This window comes from Canis lupus, chromosome 12 (assembly GCF_003254725.2).
Source record: "Canis lupus dingo isolate Sandy chromosome 12, ASM325472v2, whole genome shotgun sequence".
NCBI classification, from domain to species: domain Eukaryota; kingdom Metazoa; phylum Chordata; class Mammalia; order Carnivora; family Canidae; genus Canis; species Canis lupus.
This window is the reverse complement of record NC_064254.1, coordinates 14,820,118-14,828,615: the sequence shown is the minus strand read 5'-3', so window position 1 is coordinate 14,828,615 and position 8,498 is coordinate 14,820,118.

Below are 8,498 nucleotides of genomic sequence, written 5' to 3'. Positions count from 1 at the left end.
TGAGGCCCAGAGAACTCAGCTTGACACATAGCTATTTAATTATAGACTGATGAAAAGCTTGAAATTTGATTCTCTATTCTACTTTTCAGTCCCGGTTTTATTTATGGCACTTATCCATATTTACCCCCAAACTATTATTCTAGGTATGATAGGGGAGGTGTTGCAGTTGCCTTGAAGTTGAAACTACGGGTTTTATAGTATTTCCAAAATGCAGGTAAGGAGATATCAAAGGTTAGTACAAGCACTGTTGACTGTGTGTACTTGATCTGGAGAGCTCTGAGCTCAGGTCTGGGGCAGTTCCTGACCGCATAAGTGCTCTCATTGGATCCCAAGTAGTCTTCCTTGAGTGATAACTTTGTTTTTCTATCAGGTGACTAGTAGCCACCAAACTCTGTGTGTGCATGTGTGTGTGTGTGAGTGTGTTGAAGGAAGGAGAAGAACCAAGGCATGTCTCTGATACTGTCACAGCCCAACGTCACCCAGAAGTCACCGTGCTCCCATAATCCCCAGTTCCTAGTTGGTTGGGTCCCAGCCATAATTCCCACGGACGTCCGTGTAGCCCATCTGAACTGCTATTTCAGACAGAGTGTTCTAAATCAGGTTTTGTATTTTGGCAGAGGAATGGAGCCCTTTTTCTAATATTACTTCTGTGGGAAAGTGTTTCTGAGTTCCAAACAACTCAACTTACAAATACATTTTTGGAATATGACCTATATATATATATACATATATATATGCTGAGGACTGCCTATTCTGGGGGTTAAAAAAAAGACCTTACCATGTACAGCTCAGTGGTACCAAATGCAGGTGTTTTTTTATATGATCTTGTTCAAGGAATATCACACCATGTGCCTAAAATCTGAAGAATGTTTAGGCTTTCTTCCAGGAAGGGTTGGCTACCATGTTAGCAACTCACCATGGGATAAAATTTAAGGGCCCAGAGTCCCCTTTTCCCCATTCATGTCCTCAGCTTGGTCTTACCAAACTACCTAAAATTATTGGTGCCAATTAAGGCGGAGGTCTATATGTACAAAATCAGTTTGTTGGGAACAACTTTTTCTTAAACCCAAGTTTTTTGGGTTTGGCTCTTTAAAATTCAGGTTTCCAGGTTCCGCTCCTAGAGACTGATTAAGTAGGTTAGGGACAAGACGCTGGGAAGGTTTCTTTTCTTTTCTTTTCTTTTCTTTTCTTTTCTTTTCTTTTCTTTTCTTTTCTTTTTTTAAGCTCTCTGGAAAATACTGGTCAAGTTAAAGCTGAGTCAAGACATTTATTGTTTCACTGATCAATTCATTCAATTATTCATTCCTTTATCATATACCAAAATTTGCTCATTGCAACATAGATATTAGGTACTGGGGATAAAATGACAAGAAAATCATGAGGATCACAAGAGAAGAAAGCAATGTGAGTACCACTGATGTTGTCTGGTGAGATTTGGAAGATTGAAATCATAGGAGACCTTGCAGAAGCATTGATCCAAAGGGCAACATATTGAAAAGTAGAGGAACCACATTCTTGAGTCAGATTGTGTGGATTCAAAGCCCAGCTCTACCACTCACCAGTTTATGACCTCTGTCAAGTTGCTTAAACTTTCTGTGCCTCAGTTTCCTCATCTGTAAATTGGAGGCAATCTTAGTACCTACCTTAGAGGGTTTTGTGAAAATTAAATCAGCCTATGCAGGACAAATGCTTAGAATACTTGTTTTGAGCTTTCGTGTGTGTCAATCCCCTGGAAGCCTGGTTATAAACTGGTTTCTGGATTTCACCCCAAGTTTCTGAATCAATAGATCTGGGGTGGGCCTGAGAATTTGCATTTCTCACAATTTCTCCAGTGATCCAATACCACTGGTCCCAGGATAACTCTTTGAGAATCACTGTCTTAGCATATAGTACCAAGCATTTGTTGCTATTATTTTCACTTGATCATTGATGGAAGAATTTGAGCTTGCTCGGCAAAGGCACCCAGGCAGAGGGAACTGCCAGTGCATAGCATGGAAGACTGAAAACAGAGGACATGCTCCAGTAACAGGGAGAAACAGACTGGCGTAAAGACAGGATGGATTGTAGCCATCAGACTCTGAAGAACCTGGCCCCATTTAAGTATAGATGTTATCTGAGAGTAACCAGAGAGCCTATTATCAGCCATTACCACCTTCGCACAAATTAATTTATCAGTAATCTGTCACTTTGTCAAATCCTGGAGGAATCTGACTAATGCCTGGCAAATATGGATCCCCTATGGGTGCTCCTTCTTTGGAAAATCAACCCACACTAATGAGTCACAGACATCCTTGAGGGTGATCAGTCATCCAGACCCCAGTGGAAGGACTTACCTAACTATGGGACATGGGGATCTGTTATCACACCTGGAATCAGCCTATTGACATCTGCACCCTCATACTCCTGATCCTCAAAGCATTTACAGCCTTTGCAAGACTTCAAAAAGAGTGCAATAACATTAGAAATCTTCTTGTACCTATCTATGAGTATTTTCCACACTGTAGCTGACTTATTTTTATATATGTTTTCCACTCCATTGCCTGTCAAAGGAGCATTAAAACCAAAATACAGGCTATCTATCTTTTTGTTTTTGTGGGGTTTTTTCCTTTTTGAGAAAACCAAATAATTCACGAATTTCAGTTTAACAGACAATTCCCATATTGCAGCCCCTTGCACATTCTTTTTTCTGTGAAGGAAGCTCAGATCAGCTTAGCTGCGCTATAGCTGTTCTTGTGCATGTCATTCCACCAACGCTTTAACTTTATAACTTTATACACTCCACATGATCCAAAGCCAAGTAAGATCCAGCCTGGACAACAGTGGCTTTTATCCTGGCGTGGTGAACCTGGAGCCACTGTGAAAGCAGACTAGATTATTTTGGGCATAGCATGCTATAATGAAAGGAAAAAGAGAAATCTGTGCGATAATATGGATGTGTCATGCAAAAATGAAGAGGGAGTCAGACAGAGGGAAACTGCTCTTACTGCTGCATCAAAATTGGAGGAGGAGGAGGTTGTGGGCGTAGAGAAATCATTTATAGGAGAAAACGCTCTGTTAGGCAGAAAGAAAGAAAACCCACATCTAAGTTTGCTAGTGACTGCCTGTACATTGCTCTTCAGTTATAAGTGTATTTGTGAGTGTAGTGTGTAAGCATGTGTGTGTGCGTGTATGTATGCATGCTTACATGAGAAAAAGAGCTGTGCAGAAAGACTCTGCTTGCTTTAATGCTCTGCTGTTATCAGTTTGAATTCCTCAATCTGTTTTGATCAAAGTGCCCTGTGTTTTCATTTTGCATTGGGTTCCCCAAATTATGTACCTGGTCCTAGAGAGAGAGTTTCATTGATGTGAGATGACTGGAATATGGCATACAATTTTAATTCTTAAATTTTAAGACTATTTAAAAAATATGTGTACCTCATTTTACCTGTTCATTTTTTTCTTACTACTTTCTATACTATCTGTGTGCTTTTTTCACATGGGAGTCCTTAGAGCTTCCAACACAGCCATGGTCATTTGATTTTTTTTCTTGCCATAGAGTAGAAGTCAGCTAACTTTTTTTGTAGAGGAGCAGATAGCAAATATTTTCAGCTTTGCGGGTCTTGAGGTCTTTATCACAACTACTCAACTGCCATTGTAGGAGAAACAGCCATAGGCAGTACCTAAATGAATAAGTGTGGCTGTGTTCCAATAGAACTTTATTCATGAGAGCATGCGGGGCTGGATTTGGCCTGGGGGCCATAATTTGAGGACCTCTACCTTAAGGGCATGCTCCTCTTTTTGATGATAATGATGCAGCCAATAATGAAACAAGATGATGATGATGATGATGATGATGATGGTAATGATGATGATTATGATGGCTAAATTTTACTCAGGCCAGATACTGGGTAAAATGCTTTATGAACATTATGGTATTTAATTTTCACAACAATGTATAGTATGGTTACCATGATTCCGACTTCACAGATGAGAAAACTAAAGTTTAGAGGAGTAATTTGTTTATCCAAGGATGTTCAGCTAGTAAATAGCAGAATTGAGATGAAAACTTCAGACTTGCCCTGGGCCCTAGTATTTCCAGCCCTTCATTTCTTATACCCTTGCCTGTAATTCAACTCCATCCTGGGCTCTAGAATTGATCCAAACTTTAGGTGAGAGGGATGTTGTAAGGAGCTCAAGCCTCACTGGTATAATCGAGCTATCCTTAGAGCTTCCCAAGCCTCTTGGTTCCCAAGAACCAGTACTCACCTTAGGATCCTAGTAATAGAATATCTGTCTTGTCCTGTATTCTATTTCTCCAAGCTTTTTATTTGTCAAGGTGAGCCAGTGTTTCAATGGGAGACTTCTTGGTGACAACAATGTGCTTAGATAGTTATTTTTGTCTGCCGTGATGTTATTTGGGACCACAGTGAGATTTTGGGGCTGGGTTTGGCCCAATGCTAGAGCCAATTTCTTCTTCTTCAGCCTCTATCTATTCTCCATCTCCATGCTTGTCCAGACCTAAAGGTGAATCTTGTCCTGGCTGCTGCTCCTCCTGTCTGTCCCATGTTATAGTAGTTAACAAGGCAAGGCCACAGAGCATCCTCTTCATGGTTAGTGTGGCTCTTTAACGGTCCACTGCTTTATTTTCCTCTCCAAATTAAATTCATTTTTGAAGACTAGCCCAAATCCTGACCTCTCTATAGCATCTTCCTGCACCACTCCTATACTCACAGAACGTTCTTTCATTGGCCATCACACAGCCTCATCTTTTGTTCTTCTCTAGGTGTCTTGGGAGACTTATGCTTATTCATTTCTCTTTCAAAATCCCTGAGAAAGTACACATATTACTTTTGTTTATTTTTCACTTGTAGAAAGTGTGATGGGCATTAGGTACCTTGTATTAACTATTATTATTAGGGAGTATTGATGGGCTGGTGAGATTGCCAAGGTGGGAGAGAGCTTATCTGTCACAGTGACAATATGTCACTGGTGAGAAAAAGAAAAGTGGCCTTAACAGCCTGAACAGCTGAACAGCTATGATCTGCCAGGCATGATCAGCTTGGCCTTGGTGTTCTCCTCTTGAATACAAACAGTTTCACAAAATATCCTAGGACAATGAAGAATCAAGACAAGAACAAGAGCTTCTGCAACCACATATAAACAGAGACAAAAATGCTTCCAAACTAGAAAAATGATCAAACCTTCTACTATCCTGGCTGATATGAAAAGTCTTTTCTTTGCCAATTATAGCTGTAGACTTACTTCATTTCTACTGCTTTATAGACAAGATTTACTAATACATATGCAAGCAAATTAATATTCCTCCTTCTAACAGCATCCAATCTAGAGTAAAGCATTGCCTCCTTAAACTCTCTCCAAAATCACTTCATACAAGTCCAAATCCTATGGTAAGTCTGCTGATGTCCTCTTAATGCCATGCCACATTGTCCCCATAGAGTACATTCTCTTTTATTGCAGTGAGCATAAATTCAATTTATTTAACTATAGGCGTGTTTATGGTGGTCTTTGGCTGGAGGACACTGACACCAGATATTCCTTGAGCCATTAAAATCATAGTCTTTCGGAATTATGTGTTCTTTTGTTTCTTCCCATGTAAAGTCTCCAGTCCATACACCAACAGTGAATGAATTGAATGTGAAATTAAAAACACAATTCCATATTTAGATATAAATTTAACAGAATATATATAAGATTTATATGAGAAAAGCTACAGAACTCTGATAAAAAGAAATCCAGGAAAAACTAGATAAATGAAGAGATATTCCATGTTTATAGATAAGAAAACTAAATATGGTCAAGTTTTCAGTTCTTCACAACTTGACTTACAGATTCGATGTACTCTCAATCAAGATTCTGGCAAATTATTTTGTAAATAGATCTTGACAAACTGATTCTAAAGTTTATATAGAGAGGTAAAAGATCTAGAATACCCAACAAATATTAAAGAAGGATAAGAATCAGATGACTGATTCAACCAGACTTCAAGACTTACTATAAAGGTACTGTGATTAAGAGAGTGTGATACTGGTGAAAGAATAGATCAATGGAACAGAACAGAGAGTCTCTAAATAGAGCCACATAAATATAGTTAAATGGTCTTTGACAAAGGAGAAAAAGCAATACAATGAAAAAAAAGATAGTCTTTTTAATAAACAATGCTGAAACAAGTGGATACCTACATATAAAAAATATGTGTGTCTATATATACACACACACGCACATACACAGACCTTACATCCTTCATAAAAGTGAACTCAAAGTGGACCATATACCTAAATGTAAAATGTTACAAAACTATAAAACTCCTAGGAGATAAAATGGGAGTGAATCTAGAGGACTTTGGATATTATGAAGACGTTTTAGATAAAACACTAAAGGAACAATCCATGAGATAAATCATTGATGAGCTGGAAATCAATAAAATTAAAAACTTCTGTTCTGTAAAAGACACTGTTAAGAGAATGAGAAGACCAGCCACAGAGTTGGAGAAATTATTTACAAAATACATATCTTATAAATAACTGTTATTCAAACTGTAAAAGAATTTTTAAAACAATAACAGCAAGAAACAAGAATGATAAGAAAGTAACCCAATTAAGAAATGGGCATCAAAACTGAACAGACAGCCACCAAGAAGATATATAGTTGGCAAATAAGCATATGAAATATGTTCAAATCATTAGGAAACTGTAAATTAAAACGAGTGAGATTATACTATATACCTTTAAGAATGGTGAAATGCCAAAACACTGACAATGACAAATACTGGCAAGGATGTGGGATAGGATATTTCATGCATTTCTGGTGGTGATGAAAACTGGTACAGCTTCTTTGGAAGACAATTTGGTGTTTTCTTACATAGCATAGTTTTACAATATGATCTAGCAATCTCACTCCTTAGTATTTACCCAAAATAGGCTGATAACTTACGTTTGTATAAAAACCTGTACACAGATGTTTATAGCAGCTTTATTCATAATTGCTAAAAATTGGAAGCACCCAAGATGCCCTTCAGTAGGTGAATGAATAAATAAACTGTGCACATCCAGAATACAGAATATTAGCGCTAGAAAGAAATGAGTTCTCAAACCATGAAAACGCATGAACCATAAATGCATATTACTAAAAAGAAAAAAGGCTACACACTGTGAATGTTCTACTCTGTGACATTCCAGAAAAGGCAAAACTATGGAGACAGTTAAACCTCAGTGGTTCTCAGAGGTTAATGGGGAGGCCACTCAGAGTTAAACATCAGTGGTTCTCAGAGGTTAATGGGGAGGCAAAGAGGAGCACAGAGGATTTTTAGAACAGTGAAACTATTCCCCATATGACCATAATGGTATATATCTTAAACACTTGTCAACGATCAAAGAATGTACAACACCAAAAGTGAACCCTAATGTAAACTATCACATTAACTATATGGTTGATACTGATGTGTCAAAGGAAATTCATCAATTGTAAAAAAAAAAAAAAAAAGTACCAATTTGGTGGAGGATATTGATAATGAGGGAGGCTATGTCTTAGTGGGTGCAGGGGGTAAATGGTAAATATCTGTACCTTCCACTCAAATTTTGTGGTGAGCCTTAAACTTTAAAAAATAAAGTCCTAAAAAACAAGAATACCCTCTTGCACTGTTGGTGGGAATGCAAACTGGTGTAGCCACCCTAGAAAACAGTATGGAAGTTCCTCAAAAAGTTAAAATTAAACTACCCTATGATCTAGCAATTTTACTACTAAATATTTTTCCAAAAGATACAGAAATTCAGCTTCAAAGGAGTACATGCACCCGATGTTTATAACAGCATTATCAATAGTAGTCAAACTATGGAAAGAGTTCAAATATCCATCAAGTGATGAATGGATCAAGAATATGTGGTATATATGCCACATATATACAATGGAATATTACTCAGCAATCAAAAAGATTGAAATCTTGCCATTTGCAGTGCTGTGGATGAAGCTAGAGTGTATTATGCTATGTGAAATAAGTCAGAGAAAGACAAATACCATATGATTCCCTCATATGTGGAATTTTAAGAAACAAAACAGATGAACATATGGGGGGGGGGAGAGAGAGAGAGAGAGAGAGAGAGAGAGAGAGAAACCATAAGAGATTTTTAAGGTTAGAGAACAAACTGGGGGTTGATAGAGGAGGGTAGGCAGAGGATGGGCTAGATGGGTGATAGGTATTAAGGAGAGCACCTGTGATGAGCACGGAGTGTTGTATGTAAGGGATGGACCCATCACTCAATTCTACTTTTGAAACCAATATGGCACTGTATGTTAACTAACCAGAATTTAAATAAAAATTTGAAAAAAAATAATACCTGTATCTCAGTGGCAGGAAAATGATCATGTTCATTTTTATAACAGCTAAGATATATAGTGAATGTTAACTGTTTTAATTAATCTTCACATTGAATCTTATGGTTTTCAAAATTTCTGCAATAAACATATTACTTCCAGCAGCAGAAAACTTTCTTTGTAAATATATA